Source organism: Talpa europaea, assembly GCF_964194135.1.
Source record: "Talpa europaea genome assembly, chromosome: 13".
Lineage (NCBI taxonomy): Eukaryota > Metazoa > Chordata > Mammalia > Eulipotyphla > Talpidae > Talpa > Talpa europaea.
The window spans coordinates 34750853-34776715 of record NC_140080.1 but is presented as its reverse complement, the minus strand read 5'-3'; the positions used below and the strand labels follow the sequence as shown (position 1 = coordinate 34776715).

Genomic DNA, 25863 nt, shown 5'->3' with positions numbered 1-25863 from the left:
TCGGAAACTATGCCCCCTTCTCCTGTATCTCCCCAGTATTTCTATTAACCAAATAGCTTTTAATTCTTTCCAGTTTTCTCTTATTCCCCACCCCTCAGCTTTCTGACCCAACTCTACAAGTTTGGAGAGAAAACTGATATTGTGATAGAGATAGGAAGAAAATGCTGCTTTGGGACCTAAAGGATTAATATGTGGAGTGGATGAAAGAAACAGAATTAAAATAGTGACTCATCTCTTCCTACCTATTTCTAGCAAGACAGGTGCTCCTGGACTGTCCTTTCCAATGACTTACAGGCTGTCAGTCACTGCCTGTTTTTATGTAGCAAACATCTTTCTCTCTAGAAATTAGGATTACTAATAGTGACACTCCTGTTTCTGGAGGATTTGCCCCTCCTAGTTTCAGACAAATTCTAGGGCCCATATTCTATTTTATTTTGGTTTTGGTTTTGTTTCCATGGGCACTGTTTGACCTTCCTCACCCAAATTTCAACTGTTCCTGCTGATTTATAGTGACCTCTGTGACTTGTAAATATTTTTCAAGTCCTTCACAAAAATCTGTATATTCCTTTGTTTTATCTAATAGTTGTGTATATCATAAATGTGTGAAATCTACTAAGTGTGTGGTGCTATGAGGTGAGATACCTGAAGAAACTGAAATTCTTTTCACCTGTTCTTTGGAATGCCCATGGAGTCTTGTATATGCTGAGTGGATTTTGCTTAGAGTCCCTAGGATTAGGTGTTGAGAGGGTGGTGCTGAACCAGGTTCTCTTTTCTTTCTGAGGTGTTTGTCTTAACCCTCAGCCTGCTGAATTTTTAAAAGTATGTGGCATAGGTAGTGAATTTAGCATTCTTAACTAAAGGGAACTGGAAAGTTTCCAGAAAGTATTGCAGCTTAACCCCTTTATTGCCAACAATAACATATTTGAAGGCATTAGAATATTGTCTTCTTCATTGCTCTTTTTATGAGAACTCTGTGGAAATGAGAGACTAGGAAGAGCTTTGCAATCCACTTCTCTATGACTGTGTGTGTATGAGGGTGGGTGGAGTTGAGATTGCGGATGTGCTTTTGTCACCCATGGCTTAGTTTTCTTGAACTATGGTTTTCTTGAACTCAAAACTGATTTGCTATTCCATTAGAGTGTGTCTTCTGGAGCTCCATTAACAATGTGGCGCAAGGGGTTAAGCATAGCACTATGAAGCAATCCGCAGCCTCTGCAGCATGAGTTGGATCCCCAGGCAGCCAGGGAGCAACCCACATGGTGAAACAGACCTCTCCTGTCTCGCCCACTGCTCCCCTCAGCAGTGTATTTCAGTCAATCTGCCTGTTCTGTTCCCTACTCTGTCTCTGGTGAATGCTTTAACCCCCCCCCCCCCCCCCCGCATCTCTGGCCTGTACCCCAGCTCTTGCATGCATAAATAAATAAATCTTAAAAAAAAAAAAAGAATGTACTTCAGGGCCTCCCCTGTGGCGCAGTGGGTTGAGCGCCGCGCTGTGAAGCTGTCCGCAGTTTCTGCAGCACGGGTTCAATTCCCAGCCAGCCAGGGAGATATCCACATGGTGCAGCAGACCTCTCCTGCCTTGCCCACTACTCCCCTTAGCAGTGTCTTCGGTCTGTCTGCCTGTTCTGCTCCCTGCTCTGTCTCTGGTGAATTCTCTCACCCTCCCGTGCCTCTGGCCTGTACCCCCGTTCTTGTATAAATAAATAAATCTTTAAAAAAAAAAAAAGAATGTACTTCATGTAACTGCATGCTGGTTTGAATTTAGTATACCTGAAGATCACTTGTTTGCATCTGAGGGGTTACTAATTCCTTCATCTGCAATATACCTCTCTAGGCTTATGCAGGTTCTTAGCACATTTCAGCTGATGAGAACACAGAACTCTCAAATTGTTCAAGATCTGTTCTTAGCCTTTGAGGGATCTTCTGTGGAGAGGAGATGGACCCTAACTTTGATTATGGTTGGGCATCTTTTAAAACTGAATTTAAAAAATTCAGATATACTGACCTGTGTGACTGAAGCCAGGCTGCCTGGTATTCCCCTAAATCTATTTTCTCTTGGGGCATGAACATATCCCTTTTTTAGTATTATTTCAGTTCCTTTCAGAAGTCCTTAAGATGAAGGAATATGAAAATTCTAAGTGAACAGCATTGATGAATGTGAGTGTCAAAGGGACTGAGTTCTGAAAAATGTGTTAAGGGGAGTAAGTATAACCAGGATATTAGGAGGCTGCAGAGTATTTCTGCATTTTATAGACTCCAAATCTTCTCATACAATCAAGAAATCAATAAATTCGAAGAATTTGTATCCTGATTCAGTTAAGAGCATCTCTTTGTAAAACATGAGTTTTAGTGTCTAATTAGAGAGAATGGAAGATAAATAATATTTCAGATCATTTACTTTTGGATGTCCATGAGGAATTCTTAATGTTTAATGCCCTTTTAAAAGCAAAGTAATAGTGGAAGTATAAATGTTTAGTTGTGGGCCTTTGACCGTTCAAAATGAGAGCAATTAAAGGTGCCAGGCAGAATCCTAACAGCTAGTGAAGAGGTAAAGAGTTAAAAGAGCAGAGTTTGTGCAGATATCTGCTTTTCTCCTTTTAAGAAGATATTTAACTTTGATCTAGTAAGTCACCAAAAACCAAGAAGTATACAAGGAGATTTATGTAAGTCATCTTTTTTTGTTTAAGTTATTGTTGGAGTTGTTTGTTTTGAGATGGTAAACACAGGGATTACTTAGTTTGGAAAGAGGAGGGAAGCCTACAAGAATATTACTGAGGTGTTTGAGATGACAGAGTAACACCTTAAAAATTTGTGTGTCTTCCTGCCTTGTCTTTAAAAAGGTAGCCCAAGGATTTTCTTGATAATGTTTATTGCATATGTTTGTCTAAGAGGAAATCCTCCCTCACAGGAGGTGAAACTGAGGGAATGCCTCAGAATTAAAATCTCTGCTTTGAGAGTTGGTAAATGTTGGGATACTTTTATGAAAGGAGCAGAAATTTTATGACCTGTAAATTATATTTCTTATAGAAGCTGTGAAGATAGTACTGAGAAGGGATTTAACTTTGTTGATGGGCATGAGTCAGAATAGACTAATTTTATTTCCTGTATGATAGAATAATCTTTTGCTTTCCCTTGGGGCCCTCAAAGTATTTTAAATGAAGTGCCTAGTTATTCTTGGAGAGAGTTATATTTCCAGTGAAATGTAATAGAGGCTTAGAGGTAAGGTTATGCCACACGATTTAGAAGAATAGATTCAAATCATGTTTATTAACAAGAAATATTGGGTATTACAGAAAATCAAAGGGTTTGTTTGTGCAGGTAGTATTTTCTCCCATATTTTTGTCTCAGCTTTGTGTCGAGGGTTCAGTGAGACAAAGTCAGCCCTCTCCTGCTGCCAGTCTTCCCCCCTATTTTTGTTCCCTCTCTGCTTCTATAGGGGGTAGTTTGAGTACCATGATTTGGTACTCAACCAGATTTTGGTGGAATTGGGAGCAGAAAAAGATGTTGATACTGAAATTTCTTAAAACTTTGAGACTAAAATTGAAAAGTAAAGAATATTTTAATCACTCTGATCATATTTTACATTCTTTTCTCCTTGTCTTTTTTTTTAACATAGTTTTTAGAATCAAGGATCACTTTTTAAGGAAGTAAAAGAATTACTGAAAGATAAGTGGAATATTGATACCTGCATTTTAATGAATTTTGCCACCAAATTATGGATAATTCTGATGAATGATTGTTCTTTCAACTTTGAAATTATTACTTCCTTTCATTATGAAAGATTGCTATGAATAGTAGCCTTAAAATTTTAGAGTTGGAAGGGGCTTAAATGTCATCAAGCCCAAGCACCCACTCAGTGCAGCAACAGTCCCCAAGGGGCTAAGGGGTAGAAACTGAATGAGTGGGAGAGAAGCAGAAATTTTGGATTCTGCATTTCCTTTACTACATTTCAGTATCTTGGAATAGCTAGAGTAGTAGAAAGAGATTATGTAAGAGGAACAGCTACACTAGAAGCTATGGGACTGAGAAGGAAAGATTGAAAAAACTAATTCTTGCTTTGCTCTGTAACAGGGCGTGTCAATTTGTCCTTTAAATATTTGCTTAAATTTCTTTCCTCAGAGGGGCATGGAACAAATATGGGGGCCCAAAGGAGAATAAGCAAAATGGAACTAAATCAAGAGGAACACATGACACGTTCTTCTATAGTATGGAAGATAGGACTCCCACTCTTGGGGGTGGTTGTAAGTGGTCCTTACGCAGTAGCTACTTTAGTATCTTGTTAGAGTAGCAGATACAGGTAGAATTTATGGTGCCCTAGATCATTTTTCTGAATTTCTGATTCTGTGATTTATTTCCTATCTTGGGAATAGTGCTGGGCAAAAGCTAGGATTTGTATGTTTTTTTAAAATTTAACATAACTTTTTAGAGACCCAACAGAGGGTGATTCATACACCAAACTTTGATCTATAAGGTTACAGAAAACCAAGAAGTATGTCTTGGTAGCATGTTTACATATACCTGTCCCCTTTATTCTACCCCCTCCCTTTTTTTAATTTCAGAATTTAAGATAAAGTAAAAAAAAGTTACTTTCACTTCCCTTTTTTTTCTGCCTGCTCACACATTATTCAGGGGTCTTCACCTTTTTTTTGTGCCTCAGACTCTTTGGATATTACCTCCATGTTTTACAGCTTGTGATATATAATTAATATACAATAAACTGCATATACTTAGTGCATAATTTGTGAAACCATTGCCACAGTCAAGATAATGAATATATCACCCTCAAACAGTTCCTCCTGCCCCTTTGTAATCTCTCCTTCTCACCCCTCCCTATATCCCCACACCCTGGTAACCACTGATTTGCTTCTGTCACTCTAGGTTAGTTTGTATTCTCTAAACATATATATGGAATCATACAATATGAACCCCTTTTTACATATATTAATAACTCATTCATTTTTATTGCTGAGTAGTGTTACATGGATTTACTATAATTTATTTGTTCATACACCTGTTGGTGGATTTCTAGATTGTTTCCAGTTTTGAGTTGGTGTTATTTTGTGCGTGTGAACTTTCATATGCAAGTGGTTATCTGTATATATGCCTTCATTTCTCTTTTGTAAATACCTAGGACTGGAATCGCTTGATTATATAAGTCTGTGTTTAACTGTACGAAATTGCCAACTATTTTTCAAAATGGTTTACCGTTTCACATTCCCAAGCAATATACAAGTTCCAGTTCCTTGCCAGTCCGTGGTATGATCAGTCTTAAATTTTAACTATTCTAGTAGGTGTGTAGTGGTATCTCAGTGTGGGTTTAATTTGCTTTTCTCTGATGATGTTGAGCATCTTTTCATGTGCTTATTTGCTGTCTGTTTATCTTGAAGAGTCTGTTCAAATTTTTTTGGTCCATCTAAATTTTTTTTCTTATAATTTAAATACAGGCCCTTTGTTTAATATATTTTTCAAGTTTTTCTTCCTCCTGTGATATGCCTTCTCATTTTCTTTTCTTTCTTTTTTTTTTAAAGATTTATTTTATTTATACAAGAGCCGGGGTATAGGCCAGATGCATGGGGTGGGGGTGGGGGTGTGTGTGTGAGAAGATTCACCAGAGACAGAGCGGGGAACAGAACAGGTAGACTGATGAAATACACTGCTGAGGGGAGCAGCAGGCGAGACAGGAGAGGTCTGCTCACCATGTGGGTTGCTCCCAGGCCTGCGGTGATCGAACCGGCACTTCAGAGGCTGAGGACAGCTTCACAGCACTGCGCTCAACCACCTGCGCCACCAGGGATGTCCCTTTTCATTTTCTTAACAGTGTTTTGAAGAATAGAAGTGTTTAATTTTGATGAAATCCAATTTTTTTTTCCTTTTTGCCTTTGGACCATGTTTCAAAAATCTTTGCTAAAATCACAGCCACTAAGATTTTCACCTCTCTCATAGAAGTTGTGTAGATTTAGCTCTAAATACCTCTTTTCCATAATGGACATGTGACTTACAGTCTACACTTTACCCTTGAGGTATAAATTTTCACCTATAGGTAATACAGAATATTTCCAATACTCTTAGGATCTGGGGCCTTTGAGATTCCACTTATCTTGGCAGCGTTTGCATCTTCTGTGATGTTAGAAACCTTTTGTTTTCCTGTACTATGTGCTACAGGTTGTATAATGCCAACCTCCTAGCTATAAATATTAATGACTGTTCAGCATCTTTATAGGTAGGACGATTAGTTCATTCCTAACTGGATGGGCAGGGAGTAATAACAGGAACAATGCAATAATTATAACAGTTGTTTGTTGCATACTTACTGTAGCCCTGGCACTGTGTCAAAGGGCTTTAAATTCCTTATCTCATTAGGCTACTTCAATCTTAACTATTAATATTCCTATTTTATAGGTAATCAAAGGGAAATGCAGTGAGATTAAGCAACTTGCTTTACACCATAGAACTGGGATTCAAAGTTGAATCTAGCTGATTCTAAAAAATGTTCTTGGCAGCAGCTCTCCTGCCCACCTGTGACTATTCAGGTGTTTCTCTTCACCAACCTTCTCCCAAGACTGCCCGCCTGTGCCTCTGCAGGCCTCTGTTTTAACAAGCCTATTCCTTTTGGGGGTACCTCTTTCTGCCCACTTGTGACTGTGCAAGCATCCTAACTTCCCTTTTTATAATAAACCTACCCTTTTGAATATTAAAAAAAAAGTTCTTATTCACTACAGTGTGCTCACAAGTTTTATGTGTGCCCAGTTTTTTTGTCCCTATAATATAAGATTACTTACATTAGGAGATTTCCTAGGAATTTCCTGAGAACCTTTGATCATATCTCTTTAGAGTCCTTTGGTCAGTAGTCTATTAAACCTGGGTTCTTCTTGAGTTCAAATGGTGGGAAAGAATTATTGGATCTACAGCGTACAAAGTGCATGCTTAACAGCCTTTTTGCATTTAGTAATTTAGACTTTGAAACTATGGCAGGAATCTTAATTAAACCTTTCTTAGGCATGAAAAAGTAGCTCTTACAGTACATGCAAAATGTATTTTTCTCCTGGCTCATGAGTTATTAAGAACTTTTCTAAATTATTATTTTAATTGTAACCTCTTTTTAAAATGTAATCTCCTTTGTAAATAGAATATTTCTAATAGCATCACTTGTCAAGAATTTCAGTTGTTTAATTGCTGAGAGCAGCAAGTAATGGTGACAAATGCTGTTGCTAGATCATCTATGTAGTTATCCTTTTGAATTTTAGAATTGGCATAAAGTCTTCTTTAATACCTCTCTGTGGCCCTGAAACTTGACCATAAGGATTGCAAGTGGCTAATGACCCCAGTGTTTCTCCTGAGTCTGGGGACTGCTAAAGGTTGTTTTTCAGACCTGGCAGTTACTTGCTTGTGGTTAATAATTAAGGTATTACCTCAGAGTTCGAGGTACCCGGAACTACTTTCTGTGTGACTGGTAGCAAAGGGTAGAGACTAGTTTCTCTTGTTTGTCCAAATCTACATGGGTCTATCCTAGATCCAGAAGGCAGAAGATCAATAAATGATGTGGTTGTCCTATCACATTCAGTCCTTGCTTTTTAAGAGATTGTAATCTCAGCTCTGTATAAAATAATTGGTAAGAAAAACCAAGGCCACGAGCATAGATTTAAATTTAGAGAAGTGAGGTAATTAGTGGAAAGAGTACTAGACTGGGAGTCAGAGGATCTAGGTTTCAGAATGCTAGAAGTGAAAAGGATGTTAAAAATTACTTAATTGAGTTCCTTTATTTTATAGAATAAAAAAATGTCAACCTGGAGAAATAGTATGTTTAAATTTTCAGCTAGACCTGGGACTAGAAGTTGGAGACAGGACTAGTGCCTCCAGTTTCTGTTGAAGTTGACTTTCTTTATATTGCTGCTTACTTAGTTTGACTGCTGATTAACCATGTGAACTCTGGACAGGAGCACTTCACTTTTTTTGGTCTTTCACGAAATTAGAGGATTAGCATGAATGATTTCTAAGGTCTGTACTAATGTCCCAAATTCTATAAATGAATATAGAATATAGATGTCTAGAATATAATTGTAGGTAGTGTTAGCTTCCCAGAAGATGGGTGGAGATGGGGGAAGGAAGGTTCTGACAGGTTCTGGAAGGAAATCCAAGGATTGGTAGAGAAAAGGGGGAATGGTTTTCATGAAGTGAGGAGCAGTGGGAACAGAAGCAGAGAGGTATAGATGTATAGCTGAAGTAAAGAGAAACGGCCTGATATAGCAGTCAAGCAGATTACAGAGGGATACATCATTTAAGAAAGGCATAACCACTTCATAGAGGTTATTTTATCCCTGGTAAGGGATTTTATTTTATTTTTGAAGGTTTATTTATTTATGTACAGAAGAACTGGGGTACAGGCCAAAGGTGTGGAGAGGTGAGAGAATTCACTAGAGGCAGAGTGGGGAGCAGAATAGGCAAATCTACTGAAATACACTGCTGAGGGGAGCAGCGGGCCAGTCAGGAGAGGTCTGCTGTGCCATGTGGGTAGCTCCTTGGCCGGGAATGGAACTCGTGCTGCAGTGGCTGCAGATAGCTTCATAAGTTGCATCTTAACCCCTTGCACCACCAGGGAGGCCCCCCTGGTAAGGGATTTTAGGTTCTTTTAATGCAGAAGCCTGCAGAGAGTGGGATTGAAAGGTTGCATCTTATAACCTGGTCATGGTGCATGTTGCTGCAAATTTTGGCCATGTTAATATGTGGCGTGACAGAAAGTAAATCAGGATATTTAATAGCATGAATAGATTACTGTTAAGATTCCAACAAATCACTTCTGCTAACTAGATGGAGTTTTATATTATTTAAGTTTGTTTGTTTGGTTTCTAATACATCCATCTTTCCAGACTTTCAGAGATTAATCTAGATTTAAAAACAAATGACTCTTTAGCTGGTTTTCAAAGTTGTATAGCCAAAGTGTGGGCTCAGGTGGGAAATGCCATGTGAGGCCATGCTTGGGCCTATCTTTGAGCCCAATTGTTTCTTCTAACCTTCTCTAAACAGTGTGGTATAGATTTTGATTGCATGCTTATTCAAAGGCGTCTCTATGAATGATTTACGTATGTATATAGACATATACACACACATATACTTCTTTTATGTATTTTACTTTTAATATTAGTCTTGGAAACTTTGAAATTATTTTTAAGGTTCTCGGTTTCTGTTATCTAATGTGAGAGGTTGAGAGTTTTGAAAACATTGTGCCTCTTACCAAGGTAACTGTAAAGCAGAGAAAACCTCTACAGTAACTGCACCCAGCCAGAACTCATTGTTGAAAAAAGATTAATACTTTTTTAATTATCTCTAGAGATAGTCTTTTATAATTTTGCCTTGTGTTTAGTGGAGGAACATGATTGTAGGATAATAAAATCTGCATTATTTTACATAGTCCAGGGCTGCCAACTTTTATCATTGTAAATGAGAACAGAGTTTGACTCAATGCTCTAGGGATTGTTAACGTGTTTAAAGTGAATAATTACCTATCCCCTGTGTTGAGTCTGTTAGTGTCATAGCCTTCCACAGCTACAGGAAGATTTACATGGAATATTAAATAAATAAGACATGGGAGAATTGTCAAGTCCCCACGATATGTCTGAATTCAAAAAAAATATGCTAGTGGCAGTAAGATTACCCTCTTTTTTTTTCTTTTCTATTTGGTTTTGAGGTAACATTGGTTTACAACACTGTAGATGATTTAGAGGATCATACCCTTCAGGTGTATGTTACTATTATACACACACACCCCCACCTGCCACCTGTTGTTGTTGTTTTTTTCCTTAAACACATTTACTCCTGACCATAGCTATGGAGTTCTGTCAGTTCCTTTATTTGGCAATAGAACCAAAGTCATTTTGGACTATTCTAAAATTATGTCAGCATGTTCCCATGGGACGTACGGAGATATTTTTAGTTTTGTTAGTTTTTGTGAAAGATATATATCAGGCTTCCCAAGCATCAAGGTTTCTAGTGATTTCTTAACTTTTTTTTTTTTTTAATAAAAGATGGGAGTTGGCCTTAGTTGGCAGTTCTTTGCATCCGCTGGGGCTTGGTGCTTGTTCGTTACTTACTTCTAGGCCCATGGGTGACGTCTGTTTCCTGTGATTGAAACCACAAGAAGAAGTGGTTAGAAGCCACAGTAGGATATATCTTATCGGGCAAGCAGCAGGCATGGACTCCCCTTAAAAAGAGCAGTGGTAACTAAGCACAATGTTTTAGGGTCTCTGAAGAGATCCTGGAAATAATCTGGCCCAGCCTCCTCATCTTGAAATGAGGGCACTGAGGCCTAGAGGTCATGTAATTACTTGGTCAAGGTTATGTTATTGGGTGAACTAGCCTTTAGAATTCACAATTCTTTCTCACATTACATTGTCATCCCTAAATTTTGTCACTATGTCCTGCCAGTGTTTCCTGAAGCAAAATAACTACTGGAGAAGAGTAAATACTGTGGGCATTTTGAATATGAGAATTAGACAGTGTTGGTTTGTTTTTAGATGCTATACTAATGATTTTTAATACTCATTTCTTGGGAAAAGACACATACATTTTCAAAATAACAATGCCTAAGAACTACAAATTTGTAGTTTTCATTTTTATTTCATTTAGTATTTGAATATTCTAGTTATTAGCTCTGTGCACAGATATTTTTACATTTGTAACAACTGCAACAGTGTAATTATACTTTACACAAGTTTTCTACTTTTAAAACTGTCATAAACATTTTTTGGCTTGATAATCTTCGAAAATTACTTTTTTTTTTCTGAAATATTTATTTATTTATGAATGCAAGTACAGACCCGAGGTGTGGAGGGTGAGAACATTCACCAGAGACAGAGTAGGGAACAGACCAGGCAGATTGACTGAAATACACTGCTGAGGGGAGCAGCTGGTGAGTCAGGAGAGGTCTGCTGCACCATGTGGGTATCTCTCTGGCTGGGGAGTGAACTCGTGCTGCAGAGGCTGCAGATAGCATCATAGGTTGCATCTTAACCCCTTGTGCCACCAGGGATGACTTGAAAATTACTTTTATCTGAAATGAAATGTATTGTAAGTGATAAGCTCTTCTCAGAAAGCATAGATCTGTATGAAAATAGAGTAAAATAATTATTTTGTTTTCCAGAAATTATAGTTTTTTTTAAAAATACTTAAAGCCTAAGGAAAAACAACGTGATACATGGACATTTCTTTGAAGCTTAAGCACTTAGGCATAAATTCTGTATGTATTTGTGTTATAACATAATCCTACACATGTATGGTTGCTGGAGGTATCAGGAGAACCTTATTTTAACCTTTGTTTATATTTCTGATATTGATAGAGAAATAATGAGATTTTACCCTCTGCTCTCCTTCTCTCTCTCCCAAGTTATTGTCAAAAAAAAAAAAATCTTACTGTAGGTTTGTAAAAGACCAGAAAACATTCACTATGGTTTCATAAGACCAAGTCTGACTGCTTGAGTAGTATTACAATTTATGGAATGATTAAGCTATTATCTCTAGATTGTAATGATTTCTGGGTATTTAGGAATTGTGCACGGATAGCAACAAGAGATGTAACCATCATTGAGAAATGAAAGTACTTTGGGAATGGGATCTGAAATAAAGTGGGCTCATACTTGGTGTCTGTCTATAGAAGTATTAGCTGCAGAACTTCCTGTCTGCCAGGACTTGGGTGTGTCACACACGTGCTCACCCTTGAGGAAGAGTAGATGTCTTGCTAGTCACATCACAACATAGGAGGAGAAGGCAGTTGCTAGGGAGGTTGGGAAACAGCATTCCTGAGTCACTGACTGTTTCTAAATGAATAGACAACACCCCTTTTTTAAAGGAACAATCACAATTTTCTCTAAACTCAAGCAGTAGAGTTTAGACCTAATAAAGACCTAGTAAAGTGAAGGACAATTATCAGTATTTGAAGTTTGAAAATTATGTTGAAACTTGAGAAAAGTTATCATCATTGTTAACACTCAACATTATTGTTAACATTACTTACTGTTTTCTATGTATGTATTCAAAAGTTTTATCAGACCTTAGGATGTTTGAAGGAAGTTTTGCTGACTATTGTCTCATCAAATGACAGAATATATGTACACCCCCTTTCTGACAGCAAAGGAAATGGGCATGTCTGTCACACCTTATGATACTTGCTAAGAAATTAGGACTTTCCTTCCCTTTTGGCAGCTTGTTTTCCCAGCCCATGAGTGCTTCATAGTGCAAGGGGCTGGCAGTTTGTTTGGATGGACTTGTAGGAAGAATGCAATGTTCCCAGCCTGGTTTCCACCTGTTCTGCTCAACAGGAATAGCGAAACCTGAGTGGACCTCCCTCCCTCCTTCCAGGCTATCAGCTCTCTAGGATGCAGGCTGTGCCAGTTCCAAGGCTTCAGGATGGGCTAAGCTGCAGGCAAAACGTTACCTACTCCTTTCCCCAAGAGACTTGTCTCCTTGGACTATTAGAGGCCTATTAGAACATATGTTGAACCTGCCAGGGGATTGAATCCTAACATTAAGATAGTTTTTTTCCCTTGTTTTACTTACAATTGGGAAATGTGGTAGTTTTGGAGAGCTGACTCTCACCAACAGTTTTAGGCAGTTGTGAGAGAAATGAAGTTTGTTGCTTTAAACTTTGTAAGTCCTTACTTCAAGTTTGTAAGTAAATTATTGAAACAGCAACTGGGTTACAGTGATATGGCATATAGTTTATATGGCATCAATCTTTACCTTATACAGATTCAAGGCAGTGGCTCCCTGTGTGATCTCAGAAAAATAGGGTTGATTCTGTAGGCTACCAATAGGTTGAAAGAACTCTTTTAATTAGGAATAAAAGATCATGGATTTTTCTCCACTCAGTTCTGTTGACTCTGAATTCTAAGGAGTTTAATGCTCCAATACTGAGTTTAGCTGTGAGCATGCTGAGGCACCATAGAAGTAAATGAATGAGCTGCTAGAATCTAACTTACTCCTTGGTGATCATGGAGAATGTGAGTTGGCTATCTCTCCATTTCTGGGGATTGCTACATACATAATCCTTGATTTTATTTACTTTTTAAAAAATATTTATTTATTTTTTATACAAGAACTGGGGTACAGGCCAGATGTGTGGGAGGGTGAGAGGATTCACCAGAGACAGAGTGGGGAACAGAACAGGCAGACTGAAGAAACACACTGCTGAGGGGAGCAGCGGGTGAGACAGGAGAGGTCTGCTCGCCGTGTGGGATTTTCACCGGCCAGCCGGGATTGAACCTGCGCTGCAGAGGCTGCGGACAGCCCCACAGTGCGGCACTCAACCGCCTGCGCCACCAGGGAGGCCCTAATTTTATTTACTTTAAATGCATTTAACTGTGTAATGGTAAATTAACTTTATAGTTCATGTTTTTCAATTCTTAGTCATATTGTTCTTCCCTTAGATTTTCTTTCTTCTGAGATACATTGTCTCTTTCATTTTCTTTTGTGAAGTGGGTGCTCTAGTTCTACACAACTCCTGTTTAGTCTGTTGGCACCAATAAATAATGGCATTGGAATCTAGTTTGTTGCTCAGTAAATGGTAGGTGAGTACTGTTTATTGACTCTTTTGATAGGCTCTTTGGACCATTCCTGAAAAATGGAAAGGAAAGATCTCTGCACTGAAGATATCCATTATATCCTTCTCTCTAGTTTTAATTGATGTCTGTATAAGGAGTGAGAACTGAAGAAGGAAGACTAGCAAGTTTTATTGGTTCCATCACATATTACTAATTTTTACAAAGCACTTTGCAAGTAAAGTGCTTTGCATCCATTTTAGTTTCCCACACTATTCCTATGAGACAATGTAGTCCTAAAGATAGCAAGATTGAAATTGTGGAAAGGAAAAAAAAGCTTACCTTGCCTTTAATGTTTGTTAGTGGAAATGTGGTGAATTTTATGGCAAAGCTGGAATAGGATTCATTGGCAGTTGAATCCAAGTCCTTGTTACAGCCTAACTCTGTTGCCTCGTTGTACTACCGAACTGAATGTCAGTCCTGTGATAGAATAAAGGAATGAATCGGAGCTTGACCCTGCTCTGTTCTGTGTGATTCTGAATGATAGATACTTTACTTGGCCCTTCCTAGGTAGGCAGATTAGGATTTGCTAGAAAATTGCTGGGTATAGTGATACCTTTTCCTTTTTACCTGTACATAGCCTGTACTTTACTGACGACTTAACACATGTTAAAAGAGATGAAAGACTCTTTACTTGTCATGCATCCTATAATTGAATATTTTCCCCAAGGACCACTCACAAATATGGTCCTCTGGTCTCATTCATAGGGAAAGACGTTACTCTTGAAGGTTTGGTCTAATAGCGAGCTGAGCTGTCCTTAGCAGTCATATTGAACTTTCATAGACCTTCACTTGAACCATCTCCTTAGTTTGTTTAGCTTGAGTAAAGTAATAAATGAATGAAAATACTGTGCTTAGGTGGATACTCCTAAACCTACAGTGATGCTAATTTTATTTTTTATTTTTTAAAGATTTATTGTTTATACATACAAGAACTGGGGTACAGGCCAAAGGTGTGTGGGGCGGGGTGAGAGAATTCACCAGAGACAAAGTGGGGAACAGAACAGGCATTGACTGAATTACACTGCTGACGGGAACAGCAGGCAAGTCAGGAGAGGTCTGCTGTGGCATGTGGGCAGCGCCCTGACTGGGGATAGAACTCATGCTGCAGTGGCTGCAGATAGCTTCATAGGTTGCATCTTAACCCCTTGCGCCACCAGGGAGGCCCAATGCTAATTTTAAAACATTTATTAAGTATTGGGCATATCAAACAAATAAGACATGGATCCCTACCCCCAAGCCATATACAATCTAGTCCACGGAAGCAATTACAATAAACAATCTGAAGGAAGATCTGATATAAAATATAGTCTGGCATGCATAAATCCTTCAGTCCCTTTTCAAAATGATTGACTGTGACTGCATGTGTTCTTGAGATGAGGATTAGCTTTTTCCTTATACCGTGTTTTTCTGCAGTGTCAACTAGTCCAGTCTTCAAGTATGTATTTTGTAAGAAAGTGTAGTAATAACAGCACATTTGCCTTTATAGAATGACTTCTCCCCACTCCATTTTATGATCTCAGTGGTCCCAAGAGGCGTGTGTCTGGTTTTGTTTTGCTTTTTAATACATAGGGAAACAGAAGTATGAGGAATTAAAATGATTTGCTTAAAATTATGCTTACAATTCTTAGGATGCCAGATATAAAAAGATCAGGATTCATGGTTCTATTACCTTTATCCAGCGTTTCACATAAATTCTAGATTTTGTCAGTTTTCTTAATGTATAAGTTTCCTATTGCTGTGTAACATACTTAACAGTTTAAAACAAAACCCATATGTTAGCTCATTGGTCAGGAGTCCAGCATGGAGAGTGTAGCTGGGCTCTCAGAGTATCACAGGGCTGTAATCAGGGTGCCAGCTGCATCAGTTCTTGTCTGTAGGCTGGGGAAAATCTGCTGCTGAGCTCATCCTGGTTGTTCTTTGCAGTTTAGGCCTGAGATCCCTGCTGTTTTGCTGATTCTCAGATTCTAGAGGTTGCCTGCAGTCCTTGCCATTTTACTCCCTCCATACTCAAGCTAGAAGCAACACCCTAAATCCCTGTGTCTCTCATCTCTAGCCTGATTTAAAGGACTTAGGTGATTGGTTCAGGCCTATGCCTGATAATTTCCCTTTCTTAGAAAGTCAGTTGTGCCAAATAATAAAACCTAATCATAGGAGTGATATCCTATTATATTTATAGTCCCGGCAGTTATGTAGTTGTATACATGAGACTAAGACTCTTGAGGGGTGGGCCTCCCTGCTGGTGCAGGTGATTGAGCACAGCACTGTGAAGCTGTCTGCAGCCCTTGCAGTATGGGTTCGATCCCAGCTCGTGGGCGAGATACCCACATGGTGCAGCAGACCTCTACTGTCTCGTCCGCTGTTCCCCTCAGCAGTGCATTTCAGTCAGCTTGCCTGTTCTGTTCCCTGCTTTGTCTCTGGTGAATCTTCTCACCCTGCCGCACATCTGGCCTGTACCTTGGTTCTTGTATAAATAAATAAATCTTTAAAAAAAAAAGAATCTTGGGGGACATTTTAGAGTTCTACCTGCTACACTTAACATTTCCTTCTCACTGAATTAGACCAACTTATGAACAAAAGTGGATGCCAAAAGAGGAAGAGGGTAGTAATTGAGTATAATGAGGCAGTTTTTGAATTGCATTATGATTATAGGTATTATAAGAAAACATGTAGTCCCATGGATTCTGAGCCTTCTAGAATCATCAACTTGGGAGCTAAGTAGCATTCAGTTGTGGTTTTCCAGTAGTAGTCACTTAGCCAAGAGCACAAATGTAGTTATAGATATCTGGTTAAGTTAGCCTGAATAAAATATTTGGAAAACACTGAGATACAAACTTGCAATTCTAGGCTTATTTTAACCCTTGTTCTAGCCACATTGCTCATGGGATTACTGTTTATGATGAACTGTTGTTGTGAACCACAGTGGCAGGAATTAGCAACACTTTTTGCTATGTAATGTACTCTATGTTCAGAGTAATGTTTAATCATATTCTCTTATTAGATCTCTGCTAACTGGTCTTTTTTTTTTTTTTTTTCCCCCCAGATTTATTTATTTATTTATACAAGCACTGGGTACGGTCAGAAGCTCAGGAGGGTGAGAGAATTCACCAGAGCCAGAGCAGGGAGCAGAGCAGGCAGAAGGACCGAAGTACACTGCTGAGGGGAGCAGCGGGCGGCAGGAGAGGTCTGTGCGCCATATGGGACCCTCCTCCGGTGGCTGGGGAGCAGCTGGGGATCGAGCTGGCTCTGCAGAGGCTGAGGGCAGCTTCGCAACCCAGCGCTCAACCGCTGCGCCACCAGGGAGGCCCTAACTGGTCTGTTTCTAAGAACACAGACCAGTTTTGATTGGCTGCACAAGCATCCTGTGCCGAAAGACCATTCTGAATTGTTTGAGAATTTTGTGACCTTTTTCTGTTTGGGGGGAAAAGTTAAAGATTTAAGAGATTGGGGCCTTCTGGAATCATCAGCCAGGGAGCTATGTAACGTTCATTTGCGGTGTTCCAGTGGCAGTCACTTAGCCAAGTAGTTATAGATAGTCTGGTTAAGTTAACCTGAATAAAGTCTTTGGAAAGCACTGAGATACAGGCTTGTAGAGGTGAATCAGTCCCTTGGATGAATTTTTTAATAACCTTGAGTTTATAACAGGTCTAATTCTGTTACTTGGCAAACAGGGAATCTCTGTCCAAAACACTGCCAAGTTTAATCCCATTGGCCCACTTTTTAAAAGGTGAAGTATTAATAGATACAACCATCACCACAACAAATCCAGTTATGGAAAAGAAGTTTTACGATTCCTTTGCATTTATTATCATAATTCACCAGGGTATGTTTCAAACTAAGTCATTTAGTTTGGGTCTTTTGACTTTTTTTCTGGATGTTTATAGACACCAAACTGTAAAGTATCTAGGAAGTTTCTTATTTCCTGTCGATGTAAACCAAAAGATTTATCTTACCACATATTATATTAGGATGTGGTGACTGACTCAGTCTTGAATTACCCTTTAATAGAGGGGTGAGGGGACAGCTTTTTGTTTTTATGTTGAATGATGATAGTCTTAGTGCAGAGAAGTAACTAACCAAGTATATTCATATTTGATGCTGTTATTTTTGATATATTGCATCATTGAGTAATTTGTGTTGATTTAAGATTTGGTAATATAGAAACTTTTTTGGAAAAGATGAAGCTCATTTTAATAAATGTAATTTTGTTAAGCTCTTTTCCTGTACTGGCTAATGCCCTTTGGAAATTTGTTCATCCAATTCTGTTGAATTAAAAATTCCTATAGCGCACAGCAGACCTTTCCTGTTTTGCCTGATGCTTCTATTAGCAGTGTATTTTAATAAATCTGCCTTTTCTGCTCTCAAAAAAATCCTATAGAATAATTTTTTTACCTCTTTTAAACAAAGTATTTTATATTTTTGTCAATAATTATTGAAAAAGATGAAATCTGCTATTTGCAACAACATGGATGAACTTTGAGGGGATAATGCTAAGTGAGATAAATCGGGAGAAAGTTAGAGACCATATAATTTAAATTAATTTGTGGAATATAAGAAAAAAGGCAATCAAATAAACAAAACAAAGACAAGCCATAGAGTCTGATAATAGAAACATGGTTATTAGACGGGAAGGAGTAGGGAGGGAATAGGTTGGTAGTAGGTAGTAGCTGGATATTTGGTAGAGGACGTGGTGTGATGCATACAGTTGCTGAGGTGAGAAACTACACTTGACACCTATAGAAGCGTGTGAACGAACATTATCTCAATAAAAGAAAAGGAATTGTTTGAATATAAACGAAAGGTTATTATAAAAATTAAGTTACAAGCAAAAAATTATAATATATTGATATAAATGATAGTGTTGCCCTGGCTAGATGGAGACTCATAGAAGAGGATAAACTGAAACACCATTTTGGGTGATTCTCTAAGTATTTATAGGGCCCCTTCTGAGGCTGTCAGAGGGCCAAATCATGGGTGAGACTTGGGGGACTTTGGGCTCACCACAGTTAAGGCAGGGCTACAGTGAGGACCTAGCAGTAGGCTTTCAACAGGGATCTGGTTGGGGGAGTATAGTGGACTCTTATTTTCTGATTCTAAGCTCACCATGTCCAACCTTTAGCTTTCCTGCTTAAGTTCAAGTAGAAAGAGGGCCCTCATTGGTGGCTCAAGGAGTTAAGATGCAGCACTATGGGGGCCTCCCTGGTGGTGCAAGGGGCTAAGCACAGCACTATGAATCAATCCACAGCTTCTGTAGCACGAGTTTGATCCCTGGCCGGCCAGGGAGAAAACCACATGGTGAAGTAGACCTCTCCTGACTCACCCGCTGCTCCCTTCAGCAGTGTATTTCAGTCAGTCTGCCTGTTCTGTTCCCCACTCTGCCTTTGGTGAGTCCTCTCACTCCTCACACCTCCGGCCTGTACCCAGCTCTCGTATGCATAGATAAAAAAATCTTTAAAAAAAAAAAAAAGAAGAAGAAGATGCAACACTATGAGGCTAACTGCAGCCACTGCAGCACAAGTTCAATCCCCAGCTAGGGAGGTGACCCATATGGCACAGCAGACCTCTCCTGACTCGCCTGCTGCTCCCCTCGGCAGTGTATTTTAGTCAGTCCACCTGTTCTGTTCCCCACTCTGTCTCTGGTGAATCCTCTCACCCCCACACCTCTGGCCTATACCCCATTTCTTGCGTGCATAAATAAATAAATCTTAAAAAAAAGTTCAAGTAGAAAGATTATGTGGGGTAGACTGAGAGTCATCTGTTCTCTAGCCAGTAGGTCAAGGAAAGACAGGAAGAAACTATCCATGTGATTCATACAGACCAAGACTTTAGGTCAGGCTCACCAGGATTTGTCAATTTTGAAAGCCAGAACAACATGTGGGTAAAGGTGATTGACAGTCTTTGGGGTCTGACTCAGATCTCATGTTCCCTTTTATATGTGCTTTCTGGCACAGAGCAGTCATTCTGGAGTCTTCGTTACAGGGATTACATTTACTTCTGTCATGTGTTAGATTTCTGTTTCCTGTATTTCAGGTCTTACACTTTCTTGGTTTACTCCCTCATTTTAGTGAAGTATATCCTACAGCAACTTCCTGTGGTGCTTGGGGATACATTTTTTGAAAGCAAAATAGCTGTTTTAAACTCATATTTGATTGATAGCTTGATCAGTGATAGAATTCTAGGAAATTATTTTTCAAAATTTTAAAGACCTGTTCCATTATCTCTAGTTATTGGTATTATTGTTAAATGGAAGGCTCCTCTGATTCCTTTCTCTATAACCAATTTTCCTCCCTTCTGTCAAATCTTGTAGAATTTTCTTTGTATTTCCAGTATTTTGAAATTTCACCATTATATGCCTCAGGTGTTTGTCCTTGTGCTAGAGACTTACCGTAACTTCAGTACTGGGAATTTTTTTTAATTGTGTCCTTGATAGCTTGCTCTCTTTTCTCCTATTACCTGGGGTAGCCTCCCACACTAATCTTCTAGTTTTTTTTTTTTACCTTTTCTCTCATTTTTTCACCCCTGTCTTTTTGCTTTAGTTTTTGGGAGATTTTCTCAATTCTTATCCTCCAGTCTCTTACTTCTGATATTTCTTTCTCTCATTTTAAAATGGCATTATGTTTTATCATGTAGGTATTAGTGATTTTTAAATCACCTTGCATTGTCTGTACATGATGGTGCCTCTCCCTCTCTTCATTCTAGTATTAATAACTTTCCTTAGATGTCTGATAATCCTGGGCTGTCTGCTCATGTTTAAGATTAAGGAACTAAAAAGCTGATGGGAAATTCTGCATGCCTGGATAAGGTCTGTAAGCTGTGTGCTTTATCATAGGGCAGTCCTAACCATATGTAATTTCAGTGACATTTATAGTAGCCTCATTAAAAAAAGGCAGAAGAAATATGTGAATTAGTTTTAATATAATTTTTTAACCCACTATCTAAAATATTTTTTTTTAAATATTTTCAGCTGCTGAATTTCTTTTTTCTTTTTTTAAGATTTATTAATTTATTTATACAAGCACTGGGTACAGTAAGAAGCGCGGGAAGGTGAGAGAATTCACCAGAGCCAGAGCGGGGAGCAGAGCAGGCAGAAGGACCGAAGTACACTGCTGAGGGGAGCAGCGGGCTGCAGGAGAGGTCTGCGCACCATGTGGGACCCTCCTCTGGTGGCCGGGGAGCAGCCGGGGATTGAACCGGCGCTGCAGAGGCTGCGGCCAGCTTCGCAACCCAGCACTCAATCGCTGCGCCACCGGGGAGGCCCTATCTAAAATATTTTAATATGTACTATATATAAAAATTATTAGATATATTTTACATAGTTTTTAATGTTTACTTATTTTTTTTTAAAGATTTATTGATTTATTTATACAAGCATTGGGTACAGTCAGAAGCGTGGGAGGGCGAGAGAATTCACCAGAGCCAGAGCGGGGAACAGAACAGGCAAACCGACGAAATACACTGCTGAGGGGAGCAGTGGGCACGGCGGGAGAGGTCTGCACGCCATGTGGGACCCTCACCCGGTGGCCGGAGATCAAACGGGCGCTGCAGATGCTGCGGGCAGCTTCGCAACCCAGCGCTCAACTGCTGTGCCACCAGGGGAGGCCCTCAAGTTAACTTATTGAGCCCCAGTGTTTACATTTTTAGCACATGTAAATTTAGAAGCTAAATTTTTCATTAAAAATACTTGATGTGTAATTAGATTTATAAAATTTACAAGCAAAAATGTAGATTCACATACCCAGGGTGTTCTAAACAGGTGTTTAACAACAATAAAATATTTTAAATTTAAATTTTGTTTAATAAAATAAGAATTCCTTCCTCAGGCACACTAGCCACATTGGAAGTGCTCAGTAGTTACATGTGAATAATGGCCATTCTTTTGGACTACAGAGCTGTAGGGTGAGTGTGTTGGTAACTTTTGGTCATGTTTGGATTCTCTAAAGAAGATTCTTCTAACCTTCTGCCTCAAGGGTAGGGGCCATGCTATTTGGTTTCTAAAAAACTGGAAGAGGGAAGGGTCTGATGTCTCAGCATATATTTATACATAGGTTTAGGGACTCTTTCTAGAATAGAATCCCTGCCTACAACTCCTCCAATCCAGAGACCCCCATTTTACCTTTTTTCTAAGAATAAACTTCTAGGCTTCTGCTTAAGTGGGGGAGGGGGTAGTCTCTCAAAAGCATAGGGACAGAGGTGGTTGTACTGGAGGATATATGAATCTAATTGCTTCTTAAGCAGCTTTTTTAAAAAAAAGATTTATTTATTTATGCATGCAAGAACTAGGGTACAGGCCAGAGGTGTCAGAGGGTGAGGATTCACCAGAGACAGAGTAGGGAACAGAGCAGGCAGATTGACTGAAATACACTGCTGAGGGGAGCAGCAGGCGAGTCAGGAGAGGTCTGCTGTGCCATGTGGGTAGCTCCCTGGCCAGGGATTGAACTAATGCTGCAGTCTCTGTGGGTAGCTTCATAGGTTGCATCTTAACCCCTTGTGCCACCAGGGAGGCCCAGCAGCTTTTAACTCTTATTTTTAGCTGCTCCCACTCTCCAACCTCCTTTTCTGTAGATACCTGGTGCCACTTATCCTTGAGCCTATGGAGGATCCTTAAGTATAATTTAGATTTGTTTTTGACTTTTCCTCCTTGTGGTTTAGGACTCCACTTTCTTTAATCCATTGGGTTTTATGCCACTAGTCTTTGGATTATTCCCCAGCCTCAAAATTTGGTCACAATTGTGCTTTTCTTGTACTTCCTAACCTTGTATATTTCTTCCACCATTTTTTCCCCTTTCTAAAAATTCCTTTTCTGTAGCTTTAGAGAAGTTTCAGGAAATAAGATGCTTTGATTCAATTCTACCATCTTTTACCTAGAAGTTCCCATTAATCTGTAATCATGAGCCAGATTTTGACATTTAAAAACATTTCATCCATCGCTTCTCAGCCTTTTGGCTAAGATCAAGTGTAGTATCTGTTCTTATCAGTAAAAACATTTCATCCAGTATTTATGCTTCCTCCAGTGTCTATATTTGTAGTTTAGCGGAAAACTCACTAGAAGGAACAGGGAAATGAAGTATTCAGTGCAGCTAAGCTAGGATAGTAATGGTTTGGTTTTGGGGGCAGAACAAAATTGACAGTAATCAAGAATGATGAGAATGAAAGAATTTAAAGATGGGTAGAACATCTAAAACTGTTATGAAAAAACTTGGGACATCTGAGATATACAGCTTCAGTGACATTTATCTTCCTGTATGCCAAAACTTTTAATTCTTTTCACTTTTCATGGTCTAGGAACCGCTTGTTCTACATCTCAGAGAATCCACAAAACAACTAATGATACTATTACAAAAAAAAAAAAAACAAAAAACACTGAACAAATCATATTGTTTGCAAGCACAGTATATTCATAAGGTCTGTAAAGAAAACACACATAGGGGCCTTCCCAGTGCCGCAGCGGTTGAGCGCTGGGTTGCGAAGCTGCCCGCAGCCTCTGCAGCGCCGGTTCGATCCCTGGCTGCGCAGACCTCTCCTGCCGCCCGCTGCTCCCCTCAGCAGTGTATTTCGGTTGTCTGCCTATTCTGCTTCCCGCTCTGGCTCTGGTGAATTCTCTCACCCTCCCACGCTTCTGACTCTACCCAGTGCTTGTATAAATAAATAAATTAATTTTAAAAAAAAGAAAACACACATAGTATTGAATAAGCATAGTCTCAGAATACTGTAGGAACAGGTTGGTTTCAATAATTGAATTGAGCTTGCTGCCTGGGTATACAGGCAAACAGGATAGTGTCTGTACTGTGATTTACTTTGCTGGTAGTTGCTGCCCTCTGTTGGATTAGTTGAGGAAACTCAATTTTTATCCTGCTTGGATCACTTACATAGTCTTCACCTGAGTACTAAAACAGATTATTTTTTAAAGGAATTAGTCTGTTCCTAACAATACCCAAGGGGAGCAAGAAAAAATTGTATCTTCCTTCTTTTGAAAATATGTATGTACTTTTGTATCTATAGGCTGCAATTAGGGGGGCATTAAATGGAAATAGAGCTGAATTTGGAGAGTAAAGATTTGGAACTTGGAATCTGGAGAGCCTAGTTGCATTCTCAGTTTGCTCCTAATCATGTTACCTCTGTGATTCACTGCATTGTCTGGGCTTTAGTTTCTTCATTTATACAATAAAGAGATGATATAGATTTGAAGAACTCTCCAGGAATTGGTATTTTAGGAAAGCAACCCAAATTATGGTATTTGTTCATAGCAATGTAATGACTAAGTCTCAGGCTTGGCCGTGACAGAACTTGGTCTATAAAGGGATAAAAAAAAAAGGCAGAAAATCAAAAGACGGCTGTAATCCATTACTCGAGTTGTGAGACAGTCAAGTACCTAACATTGTGGAAAACAGAGGAGATGTCATCCTGCAAGCCTGTTGGCATTAACCATGAAAACTCATCTAGGCTGAGGGAAGAAACAGCCTAGGGACATCTCAGGCGGTAAGACAGCATGAACTGTTTGTGGACCTTTGACTAGAGCAGAATGCCCAAATTTTAGTTTGAGGTGGAGAGTTTGTTGAGAGATGACTGGGGAAAGAAGCTAGTAGTATCATATGCTAAGGAATTTAGATTTTAACCTGAGGATGGGGTGGGGTGGGGGGTGCTATTTGAAGGGTTTAAATGGGGGAAATAACATGGATGGTTTAACATTTTAGAATGATTACCTTTGGGTATAATATGGAGAATGGACTTGGTTTGGGGCAAATGAGACTAAAGGCGAGGAGATTAGATTGGAGGCTACCATAATAAATCAAGTAGTAGACAATAATGACAGGAACTTAGTAGTGGGGTTGACAGAAGAGATATAAACTAAGGGTCTGTAGACAGAAAAACCAGCTACAAGCCCTTTCTTTAACTTAACCTGCAGCAGTGACCCATCCAGTGGGCACTGCTTCCTTAGACCCAGGTCTGTACCTACGTTACGTTATGTCTGTGGTAGCTGGGTTCTGAGGGATTGTTTTGAGTTTGGAGGAAAGAATCTAGAAGGAGATGCTAGTTTTACCTTGTCAGTGGCCGCCTAAACTGTACACAGTCACCCCTTTTATGACTTGTGTCACCTTTGTATACCATGTGACTTAGGGCAGTAACAAAAGGAACCTTTTGGATGTTGCTGTCTCTCCCTCATTATCTTTCTAGGTTTGCTCCTTATAAGCAGCACACACAAAGAAACTAAATTCCATTGCCACTGAGCAAGGTTCTTATGATTCCAGGTGAGTGATTAGCACTCAGCAAGTGGAGACTTGACCTCTTCTGGACCTTGGAGTAGAGTGGAATTAAGATTCTGTTTACACCAGATTTAACTGAACTCTGACTTTGGGAATATGAGCATAATGAAATAGATTTTGTCCATTAAAAGGTTAGAAAAACAGTTTTGTGGCAGAGACAGAACTACATTTTCTTTATCTGAGGAAGGTTAATCCAAGAGGCATTCACTATACTCTTGTAAGGACATTTACAAAGAGATATAAAGTAAGTAGGAAAAAGAAAAATCCCAGCTTTTTCACGCCTGCTCATTCAGATTTATCTTGTGCTATCATCCGTATGCAGAAGAGAACATAAAACATTAAGAATAATTATAAACTGAGCAACAGCATAGCCATCATCCATGTTAAGAATTAAAATAATAAAGTACTCTAGAAGCCCCCTGGTCTTCCACATCACACCTATTGTACCCAAGTAACAGCCACTGTTTGTTATTTGTTAAAATCGTGCCCTTTAATTTGACGTCCTACTTGTGTATATTTGTAAACAACATAAATGAAGTAATGTATTTAGTATTATGTTTGTGAATAGCAGTAGTTTTACCTTCTTGACATAATTGTCAAAACTAGTTTATCTCTTTGATAAACTACTTAACTCTTGATGACTATTTGTATTCTCTGGTATAGGTGTTAGTATTGCTGCAAACATCCTTGTTATTACACATCCTGCTTCATATGTGCAAGTCCAGGCAGGGTGGATACATAGAAATATATATGTTGACTAGTAGTGTATGTGCATTTTTAACTTACTAGATGACATAGAGTTTTCTGGAGTGGCCATAGCAATTGACATTACCACCGGTGTGTGAGCGCTCCTGCTGCTCTGACTAGACAGATGTGAATATTTTTGTCAGTTTTGAGAACGGGATTAAAAATATCTCCTTGTGGTTTTCATTTGCATGTCCTTGTTTATTAGTGAAAATGAGCACATAGCATAGGCTTATTGGTCCTTAAACTTAAGAGTCTTCAGTTGTCCATCT

General features: G+C 39.1%; 1 protein-coding gene across 1 annotated transcript in view; it reads left to right on the top strand.

Annotated features, from left to right (window-relative positions):
- The window catches only part of DIAPH1 (diaphanous related formin 1), a gene marked incomplete at both ends in the record, with an annotated part of 88021 nt that overhangs the window by 1251 nt on the left and 60907 nt on the right, over positions 1 to 25863 (top strand). The gene's annotated exons all lie outside the window — the stretch shown is intronic.